The sequence below is a fragment of the Pleurodeles waltl genome, chromosome 2_2, assembly GCF_031143425.1.
Source record: "Pleurodeles waltl isolate 20211129_DDA chromosome 2_2, aPleWal1.hap1.20221129, whole genome shotgun sequence".
Classification (NCBI taxonomy): domain Eukaryota; kingdom Metazoa; phylum Chordata; class Amphibia; order Caudata; family Salamandridae; genus Pleurodeles; species Pleurodeles waltl.
Genome location: NC_090439.1, coordinates 14,720,155 through 14,746,191, shown reverse-complemented (window position 1 = coordinate 14,746,191; position 26,037 = coordinate 14,720,155).

The following is a 26,037-nucleotide window of genomic DNA, read 5'->3' as shown; positions in this document are numbered from 1 at the left end:
CTGTCCTCCTGAACCACATTCCACTGCCAAAATATAGGCAAAATATGCCTATAGTGCACTAAAACGCAAAGAGTTTGCCGTTGTTAATGTTGGCAGCTGTAAAAATGAGACAGGCAACCATCAGTGTCAGCATTGTGTGGAGTAAGTACAGTAAATCAGCTTACTATCAACATCGAATAGCACATGCACTCCTACTCAAAATCGAGATGATACAAAGGCCGTGGTGGATGAAACGACAACGGTGCCTTAGCACCATTTCCCTTACACCATAGCTATCCACAACAAGATTAGGTAACAAACAAATTTGGATGTGTTAGACTTTGCACCATGTGTGACAATGCTAAGGCAGCGTCAAATTCACATTGATCAGGGCCACTATTCCTCTTCTTAAGTGACAAATTTTCAAACATACATCACCTGAAACTTGATGCTGTTATTGTGAGTATTGGATGATGTTGTTTACCAATAGGGGTTCAGTGTTTATAGGTGCACATGCAAGCCTAATCAAAAGGACTGTCACCTACAGAGTGAGCATCACATCTACCTACACATTTGTTGATCCCACCCCATGTGCCCAAGGATGGATGGCCATGCAGCTCAACATCTCAACTGTCCAGGTCATCAACCAATGCATGCCCACTCATACCTGGAGTCAGGGGGTGGACCATAATTTAGGTGATGAGAAAATATGAAGCTGGTATCCATAGGTCTCTCACTTCTACATTCATGTGTCCAGGTGTAGACACCCATCAATACCTGATCAGCCAACACCATTCCTCACACACCCATAAACATGCAACACACAATTATACTTGACCTGCATGCACGCCTATCACATTCTATTTAGTTGTCACATTGGTGGACTACAAGATTATTGCCACCATGCTGGTGGACAAATGCCAACACATTCTTACATGTACATCACAATACAGGGATGCCCCAATTTGTCAAGAATATGGTGCATCACTGTGTTGTGTGAATAACATTGTGTTCCAGTGCCATTACATACACAATAGTACACATCTAAGTCACATAAGGAGCTATATGTGGCTTGTCATCACCTTGTTTACAGAATGCTGGCCATTGAGCCCCAGAAGCTTCACAAGATATGACTCTCTGCTCGTGCATGGGGAACCACTTAAACGTGACACATTGTCACCATACATCCTACTCTGCTTTCTGATCATTTTACAGCTCATCACTCCTAGCATAGGGTGCTGAACTCATGACTCACTCACACTAAACACTTCAACACTACACAGGACAGACACAATTAAACTTACTGGATACATCTATCTGGGTCCTCAAATCTTGCCACTTCACCTATGGTGTAGGAGGGAGGTCCACCTGGAATATATGGTTTGAAAACCATGGTTAGTATCACATCACTGCCACTATTAGTGGACAACACAGGGCAGTATGTACTATTTCAGAAGAGTGAGGTATTCATCCAGGTTGTGAACAGTGAAACAAACTCACCACTGCACACTCACAATGAGACTGTCACTCTGGTGTATGAGAGCCATACATCTGCACTCTTACACTAGGCCTGAGACTCATGTAATGCTACACCCTGCAAAAACCATGTGTGGCCAATCTGTATAAGATGGGACTCCATGGTATGAGGGGGAGTTGCGTGACAGATAAATGACACAACCCTTGTGCTCTGCAAAACAACTGATTCAGTTATTCTGGCTTGTCCTGCAAGGCACACTGTGGCACTTTGTGGAGGACAAGTGGCTGAATAGTTAGTTTGCAATTCACATGTATTCAATAATCCATGACTGATGTGTCACAGTTGGCTGATGGCATCAAATGGCCCATTGCCAGTGCCCCCTAAGGCGAGTATTCCCCCTTTGTAAACATAATGGCAGGGCTGATGTATGTGAAACTCTGACATGATTTCACCATACATGAATTCTCATACTTAGTTATCACAATCCACTCAAAAACAGTATGCTGGCAGTGTTTAACCTTATCATGCATGACACATTGCTGTGGCACAGATTTTGCCATGGTCCATGAAATGTGTGACTTAGTGATGGATGTGCATGACTTTCCGTACGTCTGACTTGCATTGGTTAAATGTTAGATTGTGTGAAGCCCATGTCTATACTGGCACAGTGACACTTCATTCTGGTTGCATGCAACTTGTCCACAAGCATTGCATGCAGCACACCAACACATCTGCTACTGGCATTCAAGTGTAGTGAACAGTAATTAGTTAGCCAGTGGAGTACTCACCAACAGGCCCACTAATTACCTCACCAAGATGGTCCAGAAGATCCTGCTCCATGCCGACAAGGCCAGCCCAGCGATGCTTCAGCTGATGGTCATTGCGACTGGTGTGGTACACCCTCTTCAGGTGGTGGAGCACCTTTCCCCAACGCAGCCACCTTGCCTCCGTAGGTAGCCCTGGATCACACGCCCACCCATCTCTAGCATCAATGGGAGGTAGTGGGTTACCACCCAAATAAAGCCTCCCAGCTCCTCCTCCCCCATTCTGGTCAGCCTCCGCCTGCCAGATGTTGCACTGGGGTACAGGTAGAAAAAGAAAGTTATACAATGCAATGGAGAAACAAAATAATGAAAGGAAACTTAACACCCAAAAATTCAATAATCCAACTAATCCACCTATAGTACTAACCCAGACAGACAACCGACAGCACAAGTACAAGGTAAAATACACTAACCACAACAAATTCACAGACACTGGGACAAATGACAATAAAATACAACAGTAAACACAACAGGAGGGACAGCATAAGATAGACTAAATTGTAAGAAACACCACCAACTCCAAAACCCAACCACACAGTCAAAAGAGGCACAGACTGTAAAGAGAAAGTGAAAGTATACCCCCTGTACCATGTTTGTAAACATGATATCCTATAACATCACTTTCCGTGCCCTTGCGACACGATTTCTGTAATGCGTGATATTTGCATGAGTATTTTCTGATGCATTACTTACGTGCGACAATTTACATAGACGCATTACGCTTCTGCTTTGATTTCACAATAGATCAGCATTGCGAGGAGTGTGAAGGTGGAAAATACGCTAAGGTCCCATGGGTCATGTAGTTTGCGTTTGTGGATATTTTCAACGCATTTGCATCATTGTTTTTTACTCCAATCGTATTCACGTGTTTTTGAGACTTGTTGATGCATGCACCCTTTATAACATAATAGTTGTATGTGCTGGGCTGCAGTATGGCTTTTTGTGTAGGGCCACATGTGGTAGTCCATTGTACAATGTGATTTTTGTGTGATTGTTCTGTTACACCAATGTGTGCGTTACAGAATCGTCAGCATGAAAATGTATACACGTCATGCACTTGTCTGTATGTGTGACAGCAGTGTACCCTCATATGTATGGCAGTCAGTACTATGCTAGCGTCATGGTATGTGATTTGTGTTCACTTATGTGCTGTGTGCAGTGGTCTTACAGAGCATCACAGTTCATGCGTCATTCACAGCTCAGGAATTGTTGATGATGGCTGATGTTTGCAAATTGGCAAATGTTATGCGATAAATGTCTCCATATGTTGATCTTGAGTATATGGATGACTTGTGTGTGGACTACACATATGTCTGACATGTGTACATCTTTGTTAAATACTGTGATTGACACACTCAATCTACATTCCTATATATCATGTATTGAACACAATAGCCAGTTGAAAATCAGAACATTTTGCTTTGTAATTGCAATTACTTCGTGGTGGACCTGCAGCCAATGCTCCATATGTTCTCATCCATTCTGATGTGCATTCCATAGACATGTCCATGCAAAGTGTGAGCTCATGTGTACCCTGTGACAGGATTGGGCACCATGGCAGTGGCAGGTGTGAATTCCTTGGATGTACTACGCGCATGCTCCATTTCTCCCATTGCTTGTCATACCTGGGCTAATCATGTTGGGCATTGTCACCAATGATGTCCCCATCTTGTCACACATGCTCCATGTAGCCATTGCAAATCTCACACTGAGTTGTGTTAGTGGCCTGTTCAAGCATTACAGTCTCACCATATTTTGACATCCACTTCTTCATGTGTGGACCCCTTATTTAGGTCATTTTTAGACATGTTGTTGTTGTGTGTAATGTGCTATTGTTATACAAGTTGGCAACGTGGATGTAAATTATATGTTGTGGTCCATAAACTGTGTCCTTCAGTTGTCACATTCAAGTGATGGGGCTAATTGTGATGTGTGTGATGGTAGCAGTTCACTCTTACGCTTCACATGTGATGTTGCTACAGTACTCTTCAGATTTGTATTTGTGACATGCTCCCTGAGGTTAAGCCAATAATCCTAAGGCATATGTTGGAGAAATTGAAGACACCAAAGTCAGATTGTTTGGATGAGTGAGATGTGTATTAACAAAATGTACAAGGTGAGTTACGTGATGATTATTTGAAGAAGTTCTGTACAATTTGCTGTCTGCAGCGTATACCAGCAGTTGTGTTGTGGTCTTCCCCCTCCTTTACTTCTTCACCATCGCCCTCCTCCTCCTCAGGCAGGTCATCAACCTGCTCATATAATGGTACGTACAGCAATAAACATATGTTGTGCACAATGGCACAAGTCAATATGATCTTGCAGACCATTTCTGGGGCATGTAAGAGGCTGCCTCTTGTGATGTCCAGGCACCTGAATCTGGACTTTAGGATGCCAAATGTCCTCTCCGCAATGGTCTGTGTCCTCCAATGTCCTTTATTATATGCACGCTCTGCTGCTGTGCTTGTGTTGTGAAATAGGGTCATTATCCATGGCTGTATGCCATATCCCATATCTGCTGTAAAAGGTTAAAGGAGTAAATCATTGTCCAGGCTTGACAGATGTAAGTCATGTAGCATGGCAGTTGATAGTGGGATCTGGTTGAGGCTCACTTTTTTGTGTGTTTTGGTGTGAGTTCCTAATCTTGTGTAATCTTTCCTCACCGCTAGGTTGTTGGAGATGACAATCTTGTGTATGGTTCAAGGACCTAGAATACTTGATTTGGATTCAACACTGATAGTCATTATTTATGTACCATGCATTTCATAGTGCACTTTTGTATCAGTGTGCTATCAGTAGAGGAGACATGACACATCCTGACAACACAATGGGGTCAGATGTGGTGGTCATCTGCCACTATGTACATACAGTGCAAGCAATGACTATGGAATGTGAACAGTGGGCTATTACACTGTTCCCTTTGTGTTCTAGAGTGGCAGCTAATGTTTGTGGCAGCCATGAGGTGTCCAAGGGTGTGTATTCCATTGTCACTGAATGATCAACATAACTAGCAGTGTCTCTCCTATCTTCCAAAACAACAATGTGCATTTCTATTGTCAACATATGCACAGTACAGGCTATGGGATGTAACTCAGCTACTTAGCAAATGTGTCCCTTGACACAGTGCATGTGAAGTCAGTGATGTCCTGTTGTCTCCTACTGGGTCCTACTTTGACATCCATTATCTGCACTGTCTGACTGTGTCTCCTCCCCATGCTAGGCCATTTATTGTATCTAGTACAGACATGATGGTGTTGTGATTAAGTAAGTGTTGCATGTGAGGTTGCACTACAGTGACTGTGGTTCCACTTCTAACACATCTGGCACATGGTATGTGCTGGCAATTGATCTTGTATTCCTATGTGTGTGAGCCACTGTGTCAGTCAAATGTCTCTGCACACTCTAGGTAAGTTAGGTATGTGTTAATGAGATGCAGTAGGTATTGGCGCAAGTTGTGTGGTGTTTGATATTTGTCTGGCAGTGATTAGCACAACATGACTTGAGACATCTGTGCCTATTTGGAACTTACATGACATGGGCATGGTGTGTGCCCTTGATGTGTCTGTGCTATTGTTTGTTTGGTGTAGTGTGTGTGATGTGTGCATAGTGGGCAACCTGTGGCCACTTGCAGTGGCTGGTGTAGTTCTGCTATTTTCAAAGGGTACATGTCTGCACCTGTCCCTCCTGTGGTGTGCCTGTCAAGTTGTGGGTGTGTTACGTACATCTGGGTGTGTGTATTGGTGCTGTGCACTGATTGTGCTGTACTGCAGCAGGTTGCATATGTGTTATCACCTGCACTTATGTGTTACCTTGGCCAAATGTTACTGTAGTGGTGTATGTCTTGTGTGTTCGACAGGGTTGGAGTGTTGTGTGTACATTACTAGATTTGTAGACTTACCCACAAGTAGGCCATTTCCAAATTGTCCATCCTGGAACTGTTAATTGATTGTACTGTGCCGGAATATGTAGGCGTCCCAGGATACTTGACCAAATGTTTATGAATAATCTGCGGTGGTCCACTATGCCCTGTACATTAATGGAATGCATGTGCTTGCGATTCCGGTATAAGTGCTCTGTTGCTGCAGGTGGTACGAGCGGGGCATGGGTGCAGTCCATTGCACCGAGCACATGCTGGAAGCCACGGATTTGATTGAACCCCTGTTTGTTCTCCTGCTGCTTTTGCTGGTTGTTGGGGAATCTGATGTGGTGGGGTATCAGGGTGATGATGGCATCTAAGACTTTTGGCAGGAATGCAAAGAACGATGGGCATGAGACACCAGCAACCAGTGCACCCGTTGTTTGGAATGTGCCAGTTGCCAGAAGGTGCAGGACAGCGAAAAGCTTTGTTACAGGTGGTATGTTGTGTGGGGTCCACAGGCTGGCTGCAATTTGCCACTCAATGTGGTGCAACAGGTGTTGTATGGCTTGCCGGTTGAGTCTATCAGTCTTAATTATGTCCAGGTCCCTGAGGCCAATGAGGGTTGCCCTGGTTCTGAAGAGCCTCTCCTGCCTTCTGCATTGCTTTTGAGGGTCGCGATGTAGTGGTGGTGATTGCTGGAGTTGTTGCTGTTCTCTGCGCTGTCTAGCAAGCTGTATCAGTTTCACCTCTATCTTGTCCTGTGGGTTGTAATGTTGCTTCTTTGTGTTTTTCTTAAGTAATGATGTGTTTGCCTCATTTTAATTCCTGCCCTGACCCAGGCGTTAAATTTTGAAGCAAATCAGTGTTAATGCCATTTTTGGGTCTGCCTCCCACTCGTGCATCTTCTTTGCCCAGGTGGATAAATATGGCGATAGGGTGTTTGAGTCATTTTTTGGATGGGAATGCCTATCCTGCATCTCATTGACACAAAGGGGTTTCACACATTTGAAAAATTACGTTATAACCATTATTTTGACGCTAGATGAGTCTGGCATCAAAATATAAATATGGTGATAAGTTTGTGGCGGATTTGCATAAAATAAATGACACAAATACAGCGCAAACACAATATAAATATGCCCCTTCATATATTCCAGATAGTCTACTGACATTCTGGAATTTGTATTCGTTTATGTCTGTTCAATACTGAATCTATGCTTAGATGGTTTAGTGTATCTTATAGTCAAAATTATAAACTATTACCAATACCCTTATTCCTGTTCCTGTCCTGATGTTGGTGCCTGATGTTCCAGTCCCACTAATGAAGTAGACGTTGTTGCTGATTATGGTAGTGATTTGGTAATTGTATATATGATGTGAATTGTTATTTGTTTTTTGTTTTACAGATACCAGCTGCAAATGCTTATTTACTGCTGCTTATTTTTGATAGCCCCATAGCTAGATGTTTTCTAAATTTGTGTTACTAAAACTTTTACGTGAAGTCCAACATGTTAATGCTAATTAGTGGTTAGTGAGGTGTTACTCACATGCTCATGAATTGTTGTTGATGTTTTCTGTCTTGTCATTCTTCCGATGTCTTCAATTTATCTTGCTCAGATTCTTTTGCTATGGTTTTGTGTTATAACCAATGAGATAATTTGTCTTTTTGCATTGATTAAACTTAGATATATCCGGCGTTCGAATCAGCCTTCGTTGTTCCTGTATGTATGTATCATTTGTTTTCGAGAATTATTTTCGTGACCTTAGCGTTGTTCATATAGGGAAATAAATCATTAACTTCTAAATAAACTGGTATGGTTATTAAACTTGAAATGTTTATCATATAATATATTTGGTGTTTTATGACGTATTCTGAATGCCATTTTTTAAAAACAGATTTGGTTCGGTTCATCGACCCAGTGTGTGAAATCCACTATCTAGTCTCTTGTGACTAATATATAGCTAGGGTTTCTCTGCCTCAACAGTTTTGATAGCAGATTTCGGTTACGTATCTTTTTTGATGATGTCATTGCTTGCATCATACTTTATCAAATTAATTGGTGTGTTTTGATTATTATTTTTCAAGATATTGTTCAAATTTGATAAAATGAGTTGCTAAATGCCTAAAGTGACTTTGCCCGGTCCTTGGAGGTTCCCTAGGTGGATAGAACATACCCTATCAACGGATTATTTTGTATGTTTTCAGCATTCTGTTTTTAGATTGAGCGTATGGAATGTGCGCTTGCACAGTTTTAGCTAATTTGCAGTTGATTGAGTTGTTTGTGAAATTTTGGGAGTGGGCGTACTGCAGAAGAAGAAATAATTTTAAAAAGAGAGTTGTTGTTCTCTGAAGTATGTGAGTAGGGAGGTCGGCAAACTTCACGTGTGTGGCTCTTGGTGCTTGGAAAACCTGTACATGTGGTTGTTGATAAGACAGACCTCACAGCGTAGGTGTAAGTATATTGAAAAGTATAGTGAGACACTGGTTTTTTTTGTTGTAATTTTTCTATTTAGTAGACCATTCGGGCATGGTTGATAAGTCAAGTTTGTGAGTTAAATTGAGTGTTTGGAAATCTTCGACTGAGGTTTGGCAAGTTCTATGTGCACCAGGACTGTCTCCATTGATCAGTTGAGGGTGATATTTGCAGGTTGAATTTTGATTGTGAATCTGGGGAACTGAAGAAAATAATAACTCCAAGAGCGAATGCCGACAGTGAAATTTAGAAGGTTCCTGAAGCAATTGTGTTACCTTACCTGTAGTAAATAGACAAATATGTTTTTATTGGTTTTGAGGAAGTACATTGGATTAATTTTTGCATTGAGTTTGGGTGTTTTCGAGATTAGGAGGACAAGCCGCAAGACTTTGTCAGCCGTTGTGTGTAAGTGTGACATCAATTTTGTGCCACGCAGGGATAGGTTGGTTAGTGAAAAGGGTCGCGCATGGATTGGTGGACAATCGTGAAGCGCAATTGGACAAGAGAGAGAGCTGAAAAGGATTTTGGGATTGTAGTCACTTCCTGATAATTGACTTTTGAAATAAAATTGTGAAAAATGAAGTTTTTCAAAGCTTTGAAAAATGCTTTTAGAGGATCTGATTATATTCCGGCAAAGGAAGAAGAAATTTGTCCACCAGAAGGTACTCCGGCATATACTGCAATTGAGGAGAAGGTACCGGAGCATGTCTTTGGTTAAAACACTGGATTAAGATCATAAAGAAGGAAGGTTGTTTAGCTTTTCCTGAAAATGGTACATTTAATTTGAGAATTTTTGAGAATTTGAGGCAGAAGATGTATGGTCTGAGACCTCCACCAAGACCAGTTCAGTTTGAAGCCTTAGTGATCTGGGAGCTAGTAGCTAGATAGCAGCAGTCTTTGAAATTTGAGAGAAGAATGAGAAGGGCAGAAAAGTCACTAGTGGAGGCTAGATGGGACAGAGAGCAGAGACACTGGAGACACGATACCTTACAAGGTGTTCGATTGTTTCCAGCCATGTTAAAAGACAATGAGAAAGAAACAAATACAGTTTTAAAGAAGTTTAAAAAGAGTTCGTTAGCAGTCGAAGAGCAGACATCAAAGAGCCGAAAAGGGTTTTGTTTAATAATGATGAATCAGACGATGATGAGTTTATTACACAGATTCTGAGAAATCAACAACCACCATATCTGGCTCAAGGGCGTTCTAGTACTAGTGGTATAAATCCTACTGCACTGATACCAGCTGTAGTGACATAGAGTTCAGTTCAGAGTGATCATAACACAACTGAGAGTTTTGTACAGGTTAAACCTAACATGATCCAGAGTTCAGGACAAAGTTCACAGAGCTCAGAACAGACTAGTCCTTTAGAGTGAATACCGATGCAGAGTAGTTTCAATCAGTCAACAGAAAATTGAAAGCTACCAGAGGTTAATGTTCCTGAGATCTATCCAGATGTCCCGATTGTGAGAACAACTACTAATTTAGTACTATCTTCGAGTCAGAGTCCACAGGAGCTGAAATTGTTTCAGAAAGAGCCTCCTCCTATATTATTACCACAGTTGCGGGATATGGGAATGATGCTGTCTCGGAATGTAGAAAGCAGAAGCCCAGATGCGATTTCAGTACCAATTACATTTGGTTTACCTATGCCTTTATATGTCCAGGGCAACAGGGGTGTAGTGAATCAGGGTGTTCAAAGTCAGAATTGAAACATTGGGTTGATATCATCCATAGGACAGACTGTAAACAAGTCAAGATCTTTAAGAGATTTGACTCCTGATAGAAATTCTGATAGAACTGGATCATGCAGTGGCCAGGAGAGGAGATTGTTAACTCCCCAATGTGCGAGTCTGATGTAGCAGCAATTACCGAGTGTTTAGCCTGATAATGCTTTATTAAAGGGTCTGACTGCACAGGAAATAGCAAAATGGTTGGAAGATGTGCGTGTTTCAAAAGTCCCAGAGAATCAAAGTAAAGGAAAAAAAGTTTTAAACAAAATGAGATTATCAATGAAAGCAGGTGAACTTCTTGAATGTACAATGGGAGTAAATAGACTTGAATCATATACTGAAGCTCAGTTGAGATATTTGTGTTGATTAATTACAGAGGGGGCAGCTGAAGTGCATCAGCAATTACAGGAATTAGCGGACAAATATGAAGTAGATCTTATAAAAACAAAGAAACTGAAGAGAAGTTCTAGATTAAATTTTGAGACTAAAGATTTTGAACACATGAGGTCTGCAGGGATCAAAACACATCTTAGAGAGTTACTTGAGAGAGTGCGAATATGGAGAGCATTAGCAAAATGGGAAGGCAGATGGGTCAAGAAAAGAGAGAGGCCAAGGAAAGGTTCAGATAATCCTCTTGTAGATATAACGCAAACAAAAGAGCCAGTGGAAATGTTGTCAATGACAGAGACTCCGGGAGGGAATTTTGTACATGTACCTTGGAGCAGTATTGATATTTTGTCTTTTACAAATGATTACCCCAGGTTGAGAGAGAAACCAGTGGAATGATATCAGCAGACAGATAGGTTTGTGAAACTTGCAAAATGCCTGTGGGAGGACTTAAATACTCCTTTTGAGATTATTGTTCCAGCAGATTTGTGGACTGAGTTTAAAAGGAGTGTAGATTGCCCTCCAAGAGATCAGAAAACAGGTGCACCATCTCCTGAAGTAATGAAATATTACTATATGATCATTGAGTTCCTGAAGACAAGAATTTTGCCGAAAAACATTGACTGGCAACACATAGATAGAACGGCTCAGGAAGGGAAAGAATCGATTAATGCCTACAATGAAAGGTTGCTAAAAGCATTTAAACATTACAGTGGTACAGATACAATCGATTTGAAAGGCATGATACATTTTATGTTCAGGTTTCTTGAAGGTTCGAGACCAGAGATTGGCCAGATGATTTAGAGTCACTTGATTTGTTGGGAAGCAAAACCGATTGATGAGGTCATGCAGTATGCGAAATACTGTAGTGATGAGGATGAATTGAAACTGAGAAGGTTGAAAGAGAAAGCAATGGTGATGCAGATTAAAGCTGCACAGGCAGGGATTCAAGGAAATTTTCAGCAGCAGGGAAGTGGTATGTTTCATAATCAAGGCAGAGGTAGAGGACGTGGTGGAATGACACTTCCGGTTGTTAGTCGAAGTGTGGATTTGAATTCTGTGATGGTGCAAGGAGAGCAGCAGGGGAAAAGAATGTTACCTTGTCACATTTGCAGGACAATTGGACATTGGAAACAGCAGTGCCCAAGCTTAATCAGGGTGTTGTTCAACAGACAAATGGTATCAATACTTTTCAGAGCATGAGAGGACCAAGAATGGGAGGTCAAATTCAAAATTTCCAGATGATGTATATCCGATGCACTGTTTCCAACCCTTACAACCAATGCAACATGTGCAAAATGTACAACTGCAGGTACAACAGGTACAAATGCCACCAGTACAGCTGATACAGCCACAAGTGCAGATGGTGCCTGCTCAACCAATTCAAATGCCTAGACAAATGCAAGTACCGCAGAGCCCAATGGATCAGCAACAGGTGATGCTTTCTCAGGTTGTCACAAGTCAGAAATGTAACCAGAGTTATAATACAGTACATCAATTTCCTTTACATAGTGAGATTGAAATAAAAGATGTATGGCTCTTGGATAATTCAGATGAGGAGGAGTATGTGATGGCTGTATCATTAGAAGTGGATCAGAAAGGTCCTTAAGTTGAAAGAAAAGTACATGGTCACAAAGTGCTTTACTGGTTGATACTGGAGCTACACGCTCAACAGTGAGATCTGTAGCAGTTCCAGATTTACCTTTGTCAGGGAAAACAGTTCAGATTGTGGGAGTTGCAAACAAATATTTGACAAATATTATTACAGAACTAGTTATTGCTAAGATTGGCAATTTTAAGGGTTTGCATAAGTTTGTGGTTTGTGACTCAAGTTCCGTGTCACTCCTGGGTTAAAGGTCTGTTGTGTAAAACAAGATGTTCAATTACTTGCACAGATGAGGGAATTGAGATTCAGGCAAATAGTGATGATGAAGACCCGACACTTACTGTCAATAATGAGTCGGTGTCTGGGGAATTTCCTTTGACAAGTTTCAATGAGTCAGAGGTTGAAGATTAGCTTTTTTCCAGTTTTTGAAATAAAAGATCTTCTGGTTGACTTGCAGACGACTGTTAAGTCTACAGTTTGGGATCTTTCAGGAAATGATATTGGGTTGATCAAAGGAGTAGAACCAGTGCAGTGAAGACTTCACATTATCCAATGACAATTGAAGCAATCGAGGGTGTAAGACCTCTAATAGATCAGTTTGTGGAGAAAGGAATTTTGAGAGAGGTGTTGAGGAGCCCATGTAATTCACCAATAATGGGTTTGAGAAAATCATGTGGGAAAATTCATCTTGTACAGGATCTAAGACAAATAAATGAAATTGTGATTAAGTGTTGTCCAATTGTGTCAAATCCTGCTGTGATTATGTTTTAAGATCCCATGTGATGCTGAATGGTTTACTGTGTTAGACCTGTGTCAATCATTTTTCTCTGTGCCTCTTCATGAGGACTGTAGGTATCTTTTTTGTTTTAAATTCTTGAGCAAAGTCTACTGTTGGTGTAGAATTCCACAGGGTTTTCAGAGCCACCATCTATTTTCAACAAGATCTTGAAAAAGAATCTAGAGTCAGTGGTGATGCCTTACCAATCGACATTGGTGCAATACATTTGTTGATTGCGTCAAAGACAAAAGAATTGTGTAAATATGATCCAATTGCATTGTTGAACTTCCTGGGAGATAATGGTCATAAAGTGTCCCCTACTAAATTGCAGTATTGTCAGAAAGAGGTGAAATATTTGGGTCATCTAATTCAGAAAGGTACTAGGAGAATTCAAAAGAGAGAGTTGCGATAATTTTGCAGATGAAAGTACCAAATACACAAAAAGATGTGAGGATGTTTTTGGGAATGGTTGGTTATTGTTGCAAGTGGATCCGAATTTTTCAGGTCTTTTCAAAGCCTTTAAAGAGACTGACTCATAAAGATGTTTCCAATCCTATAATAATGGATGCAACATGTATGAAAGCGTTCACTGATTTGAAAGAAAGTTTGTGTCAAGCTCCAACTTTAGGTATGCCTGATTACACAATTAGTTTTCTGTTGTTTTGTCATGAACATGATTAATGTTCTTTTTCTGTCTTGGCTCAGACACGTGGTGGTGTCAATCGTCCAGTAGCATATTTTTCAGCTACTTTGGATCCAGTCGCAGCAGCGGTATCAGGATGCTAGCGGTCAGTTGTAGCAGCCGTGCAGAGTATCGCTCGAAGTGAGAATATTGTTATGGGATACCCTCTTACTGTGATGGTTCCCCATTCAATATAAATCCTGTTGACTCACTCAAAGACACAGTATCTGACCAGTTCTAGACTAATCAGATATGAGACTGCAATCTTGGGATCTCCCAACATGACAATTAAAAGATGTACAGTGCTTATCTCAGCAACTCACCTTCAGATTGAAAATGTTGGTTCAGATAAATTGGATGATACTGAACATGATTGTTCGGAAATTACAGAGTTATGCACAAAACCCAGAGCAGATATTAGAGACACCTGCCTGAAAGACAATGATCAAATTATTTTTGTTGATGGTTCCTGCTTGAGAGATAATGTGGGCACTTTGAGAGCAGGATATGCTATGCAGTATATATTATCACTGGCATACTGGAATCTTCATGGCTTCAGGGAGTGTTTTGTGCACAAGTAGCAGAATTCGTAGCTCTTACTAGAGCATGCCAAATTTTGAGTCAGATGAAAATGACGATCTACACAGATACTCAATATGGATTCGGTACTGTGCATGACTTTGGTCAGATATGGTCACAGAGGGGTTTCCTAACTTCTTCTGGTTCACCAGTAAGGAATGGTAAGAATATTTATGAGTTGTTACAAGCTGTTCAAAAGCTCGAAGAAATTGCTGTGGTGAAATGCAGTGCACATCAGAGATCACAAGATTATGCGGGTCATTCCGACCCTGGCGGTCGGTGGCCGCCAGGGCCACCGACCACGGGAGCACCGCCGACAGGCTGGCGGTGCTCCTACGAGCATTCTGACCGCGGCGGTTTAGCCGCGGTCAGACGCGGAAATCCAGCGGTCTCCCGCTGACTTTCCGCCGCTCGTAGGAATCCTCCATGGCTGCGGAGCGCGCTCCGCAGCCATGGAGGATTCCGACTCCCCCTCCCGCCATCCAGTTCCTGGCGGTTCTCCCGCCGGGAACCGGATGGCGGGAGGGGGAGTCACGGGGCCCCTGGGGGCCCCTGCCGTGCCCATGCCTATGGCATGGGCACGGCAGGGGCCCCCGTAAGAGGGCCCCTAAAAGTATTTCAGTGTCTGCAAAGCAGACACTGAAATACGCGACGGGTGCAACTGCACCCGTCGCACCTTCCCACTCCGCCGGCTCTATTACGAGCCGGCGTCATCGTGGGAAGGGAGTTTTCCCCTGGGCTGGCGGGCGGTCTTGCGAAGACCGCCCGCCAGCCCAGGGGAAAACTCGGAATACCCTCCGCGGTCTTTCGACCGCGGAGCGGTATTTCGGAGGGGGGAAGTCTGGCGGGCGGCCTCCGCCGCCCGTCAGACTCAGAATTAGGCCCTATGTGTCATTGGGAAATACATATGCTGATCAGGTTGCAATGTTTTGTGCCCTGAATAGCATATCTTTCAAAGAAAATTGGGAATTGTTGCCCAGAAATTATGAAGTGTATACAAAATGTAATATGCAAATTATTGATACTTTGGAAGAGCTAAAAGCTCTACAAGATAATGTTTCTAAAGAAGAGCGCAAGGATTGGATCAAGCTTAAATGTAGCCTGTTGATTCAAATGGCTAGATACTATCATGGTCAAGCACACATAGGGAGAGATGGAATGGTTTGAAGTTTGAAGCAACACTGGTTTAATCCAAAGTTTAGACAAGTTGCCGAAGCACTTTGCCATAGATGCATCGTTTGTGAACAAATGAACGTTGGCATGTTGGTTAATATGGGACACACTGGCATGGCAGGAGGACCATTTAGCAGAATGCAAATGGATTTCATTGAGATGCCTGCATGTGCTGGTTTGAAGTATGTGTTGGTGATTGTGTGCCTTTTCAGTCACCGGATCGATGCTTACCCTACAAGGAAAAATGATAGTCTCACTGTAGCAAAGTTACTGCTCAGAGAGTTAATTCCACATTTTAGTTTCCCAGTCTCTTTGGAATCAGATAGAGGAAGCCACTTCAGCAATGAAGTGATAAAGTTGCTATGTTTAGCTTTAAACATTGAGCAGAAACTCCATTGTAGTTACCGCTCAGAAGCTTCAGGACTCGTAGAGAAGATGAATGGAACTCTAAAGTCCAGACTGGCAAAAATGTGTGCATTCACAAACTAGAAATGGCCAGATGCTTTGCCGTTGGTTTTAATGTCAATGAGAAGTACTCCTGACAAAAAAACAGGACTGTCGTCTCATGAAATCCTTATGGGTAAAGCTATGAGACCACCAGCAGTACCTGCAAATGCTCTTATAAATATTACAGATGGCATGGTGTTAGACTACTGCAAAAGCCTAGCTGATGTGGTTCGATCTTATTTTCATCAGGTGGAAGCAACCACACCTCAACAATCTCAAGACCAATGTCACAACCTGAAGGCTGGTGATTGGGCCATCATTCGTAAGCATGTGAACAAGTTGTGCTTGGAGCCAAAGTAGAAAGTACCCTACCAGGTGATTTTAATCACAACTACAGCCCTAAAGTGTGCAGGACTTGCAAACTGGATACATGCAAGGCACACTAGGAAAGTGAAATATCCAACAGAGCAAAAAGAAGAGCTGTTGAGATTACCTGCAGCTAAATGAATTACAGGACAAGAGAGAGAATGAGAAGAGCTGGAGACTGTAACTGGAAGCGTTCCAACTGATTTATCAACTCCTATATCGGACAAAGTGGAGAGTTTCCTGGAAGAGGAGAGTGACTCATCCACGAATGAAGTGGTGGTAAAATAACCGGTCCAAGAAGAACAAGAAAAACAAAGCTCAGAGGAGAGAGAAGAGTGTCCTCAGAAGCAAGTGGTCTGACGAACTAGCCCGAACAAGTGACTGACCCTAGTGGAAAGGGAGTTGAGACAGATCCAAGCTAAGAGGGTGTGACTCCTCCTTAACCAATTGTGGGAACGTTAAAGGAGAAGAGTTTGAGTTAATTTCTGAAAAGAATATTGACAAGAAGGCCTTTGAAAGGTGACAACTGGCCAGAGAAAAGCCAGAAGCATGAAAGATAAACCTGGTTCCACCAATTCAAGAAGAAAATGAGTTAAACGAAGGAGAAGATCTTGGTGAAGAAAAAGTTGGTAGTAGTCAAAGAGTAAAAAGAGAGTTGCAAATTGAAAATATTCTGGCCTTGAATGGGCGTATGTAACTACTAATGAATGGCAACAAGAGTTTTTTAATTTTTGTTTTGAAAGAGACATTCCGAGTTCACATTTTGGTACGTGAAGAGAAAAAGGAAAGTGAATTTTTGAAAAATAAATGTAAAGACTTTGATGAAGTCGTCTTTAAAGAGACTTTGATACCCCGACTTGACAAGCTGCTAAACTGATTTGATGAATTTTTACCGAATTTTGACAAGGAGAATTCTGATAGTGTGAAGGAACTTTTCAAAAACGAAAATTAGAAGGGATTGAAAATTGAAGATTGAGAGTTGAAAGTTGAAGATTTTTGAAATTTGTATCTTTTGTTTTTGTTTTGACTTTTGTTGCATAGTCATTGTTAGAACTGTTAGCCTTAGGATGCTCACCCCCAATTTTTTGCCTGCCTCCCTCCACTTTTTGACACTGTTTTTGCTGGTTTTAGGACTCGGCGCACTTTACCACTGCTAACCAGTGCTAAAGTGCATATGCTCTCTCCCTTAAAACATGGTGACATTGGCTCATACCCAATTGGCTTATTTAATTTACTTATAAGTCCCTTGTAAATTGCACTACAGTTGCCAAGGGCCTGTAGATTGAATGCTACTAGTGGGCCTGAAGTCCTGATCATGACACCCACATAAGTGGCCCCATAACCATGTCTAGGGCCTGCCATTGAAAGGCTTGTGTGTGCAGTTTCACTGCCAATTCAACTTGCCATTTAAAAGTACTTGTCAAGCCTTAAACCCCCCTTTTTCTACATATAGGTCACCCCTAATGTAGGCCCTAGGTAACCCATAGGGCAGGGTGCTATGTAGATAAAAGGCAGGACATATACCTGTGTAGTTTATATGTCCTGGTAGTGTAAAACTCCTAACTTTGTTTTTCACTGCTGTGAGGCCTGCTCCTTTCATAGGCTAACATTAGGGTTATCCTCATATACTGTTTGAATGGTAGATTCTGATCTGAAAGGAGTAACAGGGTCAAATTGAGTATGGCCAGAATGGTAATACAAACTCCTCCTGACTGGTGAAGTTGGAATTAATATTGCTATTTTAGAAATGCCACTTTTAGAAAGTGAGCATTTCTCTGCACTTAAATCCTTCTGTGCCTTACAATCCACGGCTGGCTAGGTTAGTTGACAGCTCCGTTGTGCATTTCACTCAGACAACCCCAAACACAGGATGCTTAGTCACACCTGCACACAACTTCATACTTAATGGGTCATCCTGGGCTGGGAGGGCCTGAGACTTACATTTGAAAGGACAGTGGCCTGCCCTCACGCAGTGGACTGCCAAACCCCCTATTGGGACCCTGGCAGACAGGATGGAACTGAAAGGGGACCTTGTGCACTTCTAAGCCACTCTTTGAAGTCTCCCCACTTCAAAGGCACATTTGGGTATTTAAACCAGGTCTCTGACCCTACCAACTCAGACACTTCTTGACAAGATACCTACTTGGAAAGGAACTCTGAACCAGAACCTGCAACCTGCTAAGAGAAGCTTATGAATTTGGTGGGTGATTGTGAGGAGTGTATGGCGCTACCTGTCAGTTCTCAATAGTAAGTTTGTTAATTCTTGTTCCAAAATCCCAGATGGTGCACTCTTAGGAACAAAATCACCCCTACTCCCTGCTTCTCAGTGATCAATTCACTAATGACAATATTATTGAATAAAAGGCACACATCCAATAAATGTCCACTTTCAAATCCATCTTTAATCTTCGATTCTTGTATTCCAACCATATATTCCAGCCATTTCTTGCCAGTTGCTGCCGACACGTGGTTCGTCAGGTGTGTACCCCGTGACTTCGTCAGGGCTGCAATTACATACATATAGCAAGTTGCATATCCATATTCAAAACATGGTAACCTTGTTGACATACATCAATGATACCTCTTGTGCAAAAAGTGGGATAGTAATGTACTTAATGATCACTACTACCTAGTACAGTGAAAGAGAGTGGGCAACAGAACATGTTATGGGTCACCCATAAAACATAGTATTCCTTGCAATAATTTATCACCTTATAAAGTGATGGTGTTTCTATTGATTATAACAATTTGCCCATATGTTCCTCGGGGAACATGCATGTATAGGTGCAAATCTAACGATTCCCTGATACCAAATTAGTGTAAAACTGATTTCCATCAACTTAATACCCACGTCCAATGCCTGCAAACTCCTTGTTTTCTGTCCTTTTATGGTCTAATTCTCATCCTTAAGCTCCATTGCTGTGTCCTGCTTTTCGTATCCTTTAATCCCCCTTGTTGTGAAATCTTCTTTGATCTAATCAATGATGGTACTCTGTAGGATTTGTAATTAAGTATAGCAGATGGCCATAACTGCTGTAAATAAAATCACAACTTCCTCCTTTAGATTTCCAAGTGTATCTAATCTTGAAAAATGACACTAATGCCCTCTAACAAGTTAAGGGGAGTGATGCTAACATTGAGGTATTTTATAGATCAGTGACCAAAGACTTAGACAAACAGATACACAAGAGGACAAACAACAAGATGAGGAGTAATCTTAATAATGGTGAATGGCAGGCATTGAAAATGTTACAAGAGGATGAAAATATTATCATTAAACAAGCTGACAAGGGTGGAAATATTGTTTACTTTCACCTGTAGAAAAGAAGCTTCTAGATAACACAGAAGATAGGAGAAGAGCAATAGATAAGGGAGTAGTTCACCGGAGACCTGGGATTGATCATGCTTACACTGACATCACTAAACAAGGGACATTAGCATTAGATGCACAACATATAGGGAAGCTTTGTATATATAGGCCGTAAAGTTACTTTGACAGAATATATGTGGGTACGAGTGAGTGTAGACATGTGTTTTTATTTCAGAGTAAATGGAATTTTAAGTTAAATAGTCAAGATCCTCCAGTGCCTGGAGTATATTATATTTGTGGGAAGAATGCTTATTATCGTCTTCCTAGAGGATGGTATGGCACATGTTATTTGGGAATAGTCTTTCCCAAAATGTACCAGCTGGAAGACTTAAGTAAGTTTCCTAAATTTACTGAAATTCAAATCAGACACAAGCGAGAATCAGTTTCTGGCATTGTGGGAGACCTATTTGAAGCAATAATTCCTTCAGTGAGAGTTGTTCTGAATTCCATTAACATACAGAAGTTGTCTGCACTTGTGGATAACATGTTAACGGATTATTCAAGAGCTATTCTCCTCTTAGACACTGAAATGGCTGCTACAAGCGCTATGGCTCTTCAGAACCGCCTTGAGTTAGACATTCTTTTAGCAAAAGAGGGGGGGAGTTTGCAAATTACTTGGTCTGCGTCACTGTTGATCACACATACTGGACAATAATAAAATTAGTTAGAGGTTTTATTAACAATTTAACAAAAGATAAAACAGAACTAAAATAATCAACTGAAACCACTATTTGGGAAAAAGCTGGCAAAGGAATTGCTTCAGTGGGAAATTGGCTTGGCAACTTGGGAGAAGGTATTGTATTAAAATTACTCAAATGGATTTCAAGTTTTGTGTTCTGTCTAATTGGAATATGGGGAATATATAAAATATATCAAATGATTAAAAGAAGAACATTTGAAAAGAATCAGAGGCGGGTAGATGTTTAAATGGAAAGGTTTTATAGTAAAAATTCAAGGAGAACTAAAATGTATAAAAAGGTGAATGAATCAAGGTTCTAAATTCTGAAATTAATTAAATGTATTTTGGGGTTTGTGTGATGACATACATAGTCATCAGAGGAGGGATAGTGAGAGCTGATATTTTCTTGATAAAATATTTAGCCTTTACGTAATTATACCAACAGATTATTGTGTGAATTAATCTAATGATAGTATTGTTTTTAAGAAAATTGGAACTAATTGAATGGCCACCATTTTATGTAAGGCCTATATTTTGTCCATGCTAACTTAAGCTGATGAAATTATTTTGTATTTACACTAGAATGTGTTTCCTGACTAAAATAAATGGTAGAATGGAATGTGTATTTAGTGGCTTCTGCTGGACTAAAGCAGAAGCGGATGTGAGGACACTGTGCAATGCAAACTGTATAAAATGTTTCTAATGTGTTCCGTAGTTTTGACTGACTTCATTGTTTGTAGTTATATTTCTAACTTGTATGTCTTTCCTCGAGGGAAAAGAAATGGTGTGGTAACATATTTTGTGATCGTTTTCCTGTGACTTCGTATTCCGGTAGATCCACAGATGAAACTGAGGAAGAGAAAGTATAGGATACAAAAGTATTAGTTTAGATTTCATCAATGGGATAACAGCAAATAAAAGAGTTTGGAGTGAACTAATTGTATAATTTTGATATCTGTTAATATTCTGATTGGTCATAACTTTCTCACCTCATACTTTATCCAAACATTTTCATTTAAGAAGTTTAATTTAATGTTCAGTCACCATTGTTTGGGGGTCATTCTTCTTTGGGAATTTTGTGTATCCTGACTCCTATAGATTCTATTACTTTATGAACTGTCACTTTGACATTTCATGTTTTCCAGATAGTCTTTTGACATTCTGGTATTTTTATTAGTTTATGTCTGTTTAATTTTGAATCTATGCTTAGATGGTTTAGTGTATCTTATAGTCCAAATTCTAAACCATTATCCCTACCGTTATTCTTGTTCCGGTCCTGATGTTGGTGCCTGATGTTCCGGTCCCTCTGACAAAGTAGATGTTGTTGCTGATTATCGTAGTGATTTGGTAATTGTATATATGATGTGAATTTTTATTTGTCTTTTGTTGTTCAGATACCAGCTGCAAATGTTTATTTACTGCTGCTTATTTTTGATAGCCCTATTGCTAGAATTATTGTTGATATTTTCTGTCTTATCATTATTCAGATGTATTCAATTTCTCTTGCTCAGATTCTTTTTGCTATGGTTTTGTGTTATAACCATTGAGATAATTTGTCTTTTTGCATGGATTAAATTTAGATATATCCGGCGTTCAAATCAGCCTTTGTTGTTTCTTTATATGTATCATTTGTGTTAGAGAATTATTTTTGTGACCTTAGCGTTGTTAACGTAGGAGAAATAAATCATTAACTTCTTAATAAACTGGTGTGGTTATTAAACTTGAAATGGTTATCATATAATATATGTGATGTTTTATGACGTATTCCGAATTACATTTTTTCCAATCAGATTTGGTTCGGTTCATCGACCTAGTGTGTGAAATTCAATATCAAGTCTCTAAAATATAGCTAGGGTTTCTCCACGTCAACACCAGTTAGCCCCACATTTGAGTTAGTTTGATTTACTCATAGATTGACATCAATTTGTGTATCATCTGCATATATATATATATATAAGTGGTTTTACAGAAATTGCTTGTCTATGTTGCTAATAGATTTCTGTAGAACCACTTAAGTAGTTTAGGTGAAGGTTAAAAAAGCAGAGGGGACAGGGAGGACCTCTGAGGAACCCTTCACTTGAGCATCTTTGCTTCAGCTGTAAAATTTGCTAGTTGAATCGCGTGCACCTGGTTAATATGAAAAAAATAGAAGCCTGTTTAATGCTGGGCAACAAGCCAATAGGAAGGCTGAAAGGCTTACTCCTAAAAATTCAACCTGTGCATGGTTCACTGCCAGTGGCCACCACCTGACTATAAAAAGCATATTGGAATATGCCACATGGCACACAATTAGCAGCCACAGCATTCCTCCTATATGGGTGCAGAACCTTTATATAGTGCCTGAGAAATGAAGGAAAAGATGAACAAAGGAGAACCATATAGAACATCACCAGCTCTTTGACCAGAGGTCAGTAGGCCAACTAGGTTATTGATTTATTTCCACGGACCGCCAACCCTTGTAAATCCAACTGCGTTTTGATCGAAGGTTATCTACAGTACTGAGGACACGGCACTGTAGTCACAGCAACCAGCGATAACCACTCTCTGGCACTGAACAATCCATTCTTTCGAGCAATGACCACTCTGAGGTGAGGAAAAATCCCTTCTATCGGAAAGTCACTCAGTGGACAGAAGCAACTCAGTTAGAGGGCAGTGTGCAGGGTAGTGGAGCAAAGCAGTTTGCATGACAGATTAATCAGTACTGCTATTCGGTGAAGATCAGGAACATAGTATGACGCCAAGGCAGAAAACACAGCAAAGACGGGAGCCGCAAAAGCAGCAAGACCAAAAAAAAAAAAAGATTTGTACCCATTTCTAGAAAATATCTAACGAGAGTGAGGGCGTTTCCTCATTGGCTGGACCCGCAATAAAATTATACTGTCACAGTTCATGTCATTGAGGGGCGGTGTACTGTTTATAAATAAATCTTAAAGTGTGCGAATGTGCAGAACAAGAAGAAAGCCCCGGGATCCCCCAGCTTAACCAACCTCTGAGTTTACCGGTCATATATGCTCGGTTATTGTTTGCCCATCTCGATATCATTGGAATACACCACACAATGAAGAGATGAGGGAGGGAGGGAGGAAGGAATGAAGAAAGGGAAGGAAGTGGGGAGAAAAGGGTCTAAAGGAGGAATTCGTGAAAGAAGAAATAAAGACATGGCTGGGTGACAAAGGGTGGAAGTCTGATAGTGGGGGGAGAAAGAAAAAATAAAAGAGAAAGAAAGAAAGAAAGAAAGAAAGAAAGAAAGAAAGAAAGAAAGAAAGAAAGAAAGAAAGAAAGGTAGGTTTGGGGTCAAGCGGGCGGATTCAGGAAACGCTCTACTTTACTATATGTTCAGTGTTAGCTGATCTTTCAGCTTGCATGACAAAGTACAGTACATTCATATTACTTCACCGAGTGTTACTGTGTTAATTCTATAAACTAGGACTACGCTGCTGCTATGTATACTGTATTAGATTTTAGGACACTTGGGATCTATAGCATCGTATCTCACCGTCTCACTAACGGGTAAACTATTATTCTACCCACTCCCTAGGTTATCATATGCATCTGCAATGAAAAGAACGTTAACAAGTAGCTTCAGCCCTGGATCGCAATCCATTCGAGAAGATTGGAACCATCAGATGTACTTTGTGTCAAAGCTGAGTCCGCCAGGCTGAATCTAAAAATAAACACCTTTGCTCTCCATCATTACTGTTTCATTAACACCTTGGCCAAGTTATTTGGCCAGCAGGCTGCAGGGCTGTATGAAGTTAAATTATTCCAGGCCTAATGCGGTTTTCCATAATTTTGTTAGGATTGCCCCCGCTAAGGGCCGTGCCTTGTACGTTTAACTCCCTGCACACAACAGCAGTGCACTCACACAAACATGGACACAAACATACACGCCTGCGCACAACGACATGCAGGCGCACACAGAAACGTACAAAAAAACAAAAAACTAGGCAGTACAGAGAGAGGCCATTTGGAGCGATCTCCTATCTGGCTTCGCGGCATCGCAGTTTAGTCGCAGTTAGCTAGTGCTTAGTGTAATCTAATAAACGTCATTTTACAATATTAAGCAAAAAACATCTGGTACCCAGAATTCCCTGATCATTTTTAATCAGATGCAATCTCTTCCTTGCTCTGAGTCTCTCTCTTATTTTCTCTTTCTGTTGCAGACACTTGAAAAATAGCCTAATAAGGATGCTTGTGGTAAAATCAGACGGAAAATGAGGAGGAAGTGTTCCTCCGTCTCCGGCAGCTCATTTGCCGCGGCTCCTCCGAGTTTCACAATAATAATCAGTGCTGGCCCAGTGCCGCCGGATTATTTTGTATATTCATGAAGCTGCTCATCAGCCGTCAGGAGGATGCGCAGTAATCCTTGGATGAAATAAGGCCAATCAGTGGAATAATGAGGAAGGTAATGTCTCCCAAGCGGCCTGGAGTGGTTTTTCATCAAACTGGGCTATAGCTCTCCAACTATTTGCTTTACAAAAGCAGCCTTTGATCTCTGGTTTGGGAGGGAGCGAGGAAGACGGGCATGGTGTCGCAATGTCCAGTATGACTGTGTAACAATATAAAATGGAGGCTGTCAGTTGTGACTTGTACGCGTCATTCATTTCTTAATAACTGACATCTCGGAGCTTTTTAGATACCGAATATTTGCAGAGCGGGTCAAACGAGAAGCCATTTTGTTCGCATTCACAGCCTTTACATTTTTCACTAAAAGTGTGGGACCTTTCAAATTTTAATAATAATATGATATCGCTCCAGAAAAAATAAGGACATTTATCCAGTAGAAAACACTCTAAAACAATAAACAGCCAAGTTCCATAGAAGATAGAGTACAACTATATACACACAAATGTACACTTTAATTTTATATAGGACCTTAAGAGGGAGGGGTCTCTAAAAGGGGCGTGGCATAACAAACTACATTTCTGCGCTTCTTATACTTAGCCATCCCATCAGTATTTTTTCCTTTCTGTTATTACATCCAGATCTATAAGGCAACAACTGACATTCACCCAAAACAGCCACGACTATTGGCTTTGTCAACGGCTGTTAGCTGTTAAAAATAAATGAGTACCATCAACAATTTTGGTTTTAAATAATATTGAAAATGTTTCTATTATGAAAATGTGAGAGTGTGAATTAAACATTACTGAGGCCTGTGGAAGGAGTAGCGGTCTACAAAATGTGTTAATCACTCCGGTAAGATTCACTCTATGTTAGACATGTATGCTCTTTTTCACTCCTCATTTTCTTCATTGGTATTTAACACACCTTATCTTTCCTCTTCAGCACCCTCCTCTCACTGTCTCCTGAATGTACTTCATCCTATTGCCATCACTTTAATAAGCCTTCAAACACACAATGCACCCACTCATCTGAAATCACTGAATTTGCTTTTACTTTTGCCTTGTCAATATCTTGACTACTATGTACCTCCTTCATACACATTTGCACCGAATTACAATTACAATTGAAATACATGACTATTATTCTGTGCGGTCTGCAGAGAGGCCAAAGGATGGATGACCAAGTATACTGAATTTTTTTTTGACCTTCTGACAGTCACATTGAGAAACTTGTGCTGCTTTCAACCTCAACTCCAAAGTGTTCAGTTGTGGCCGGTATAA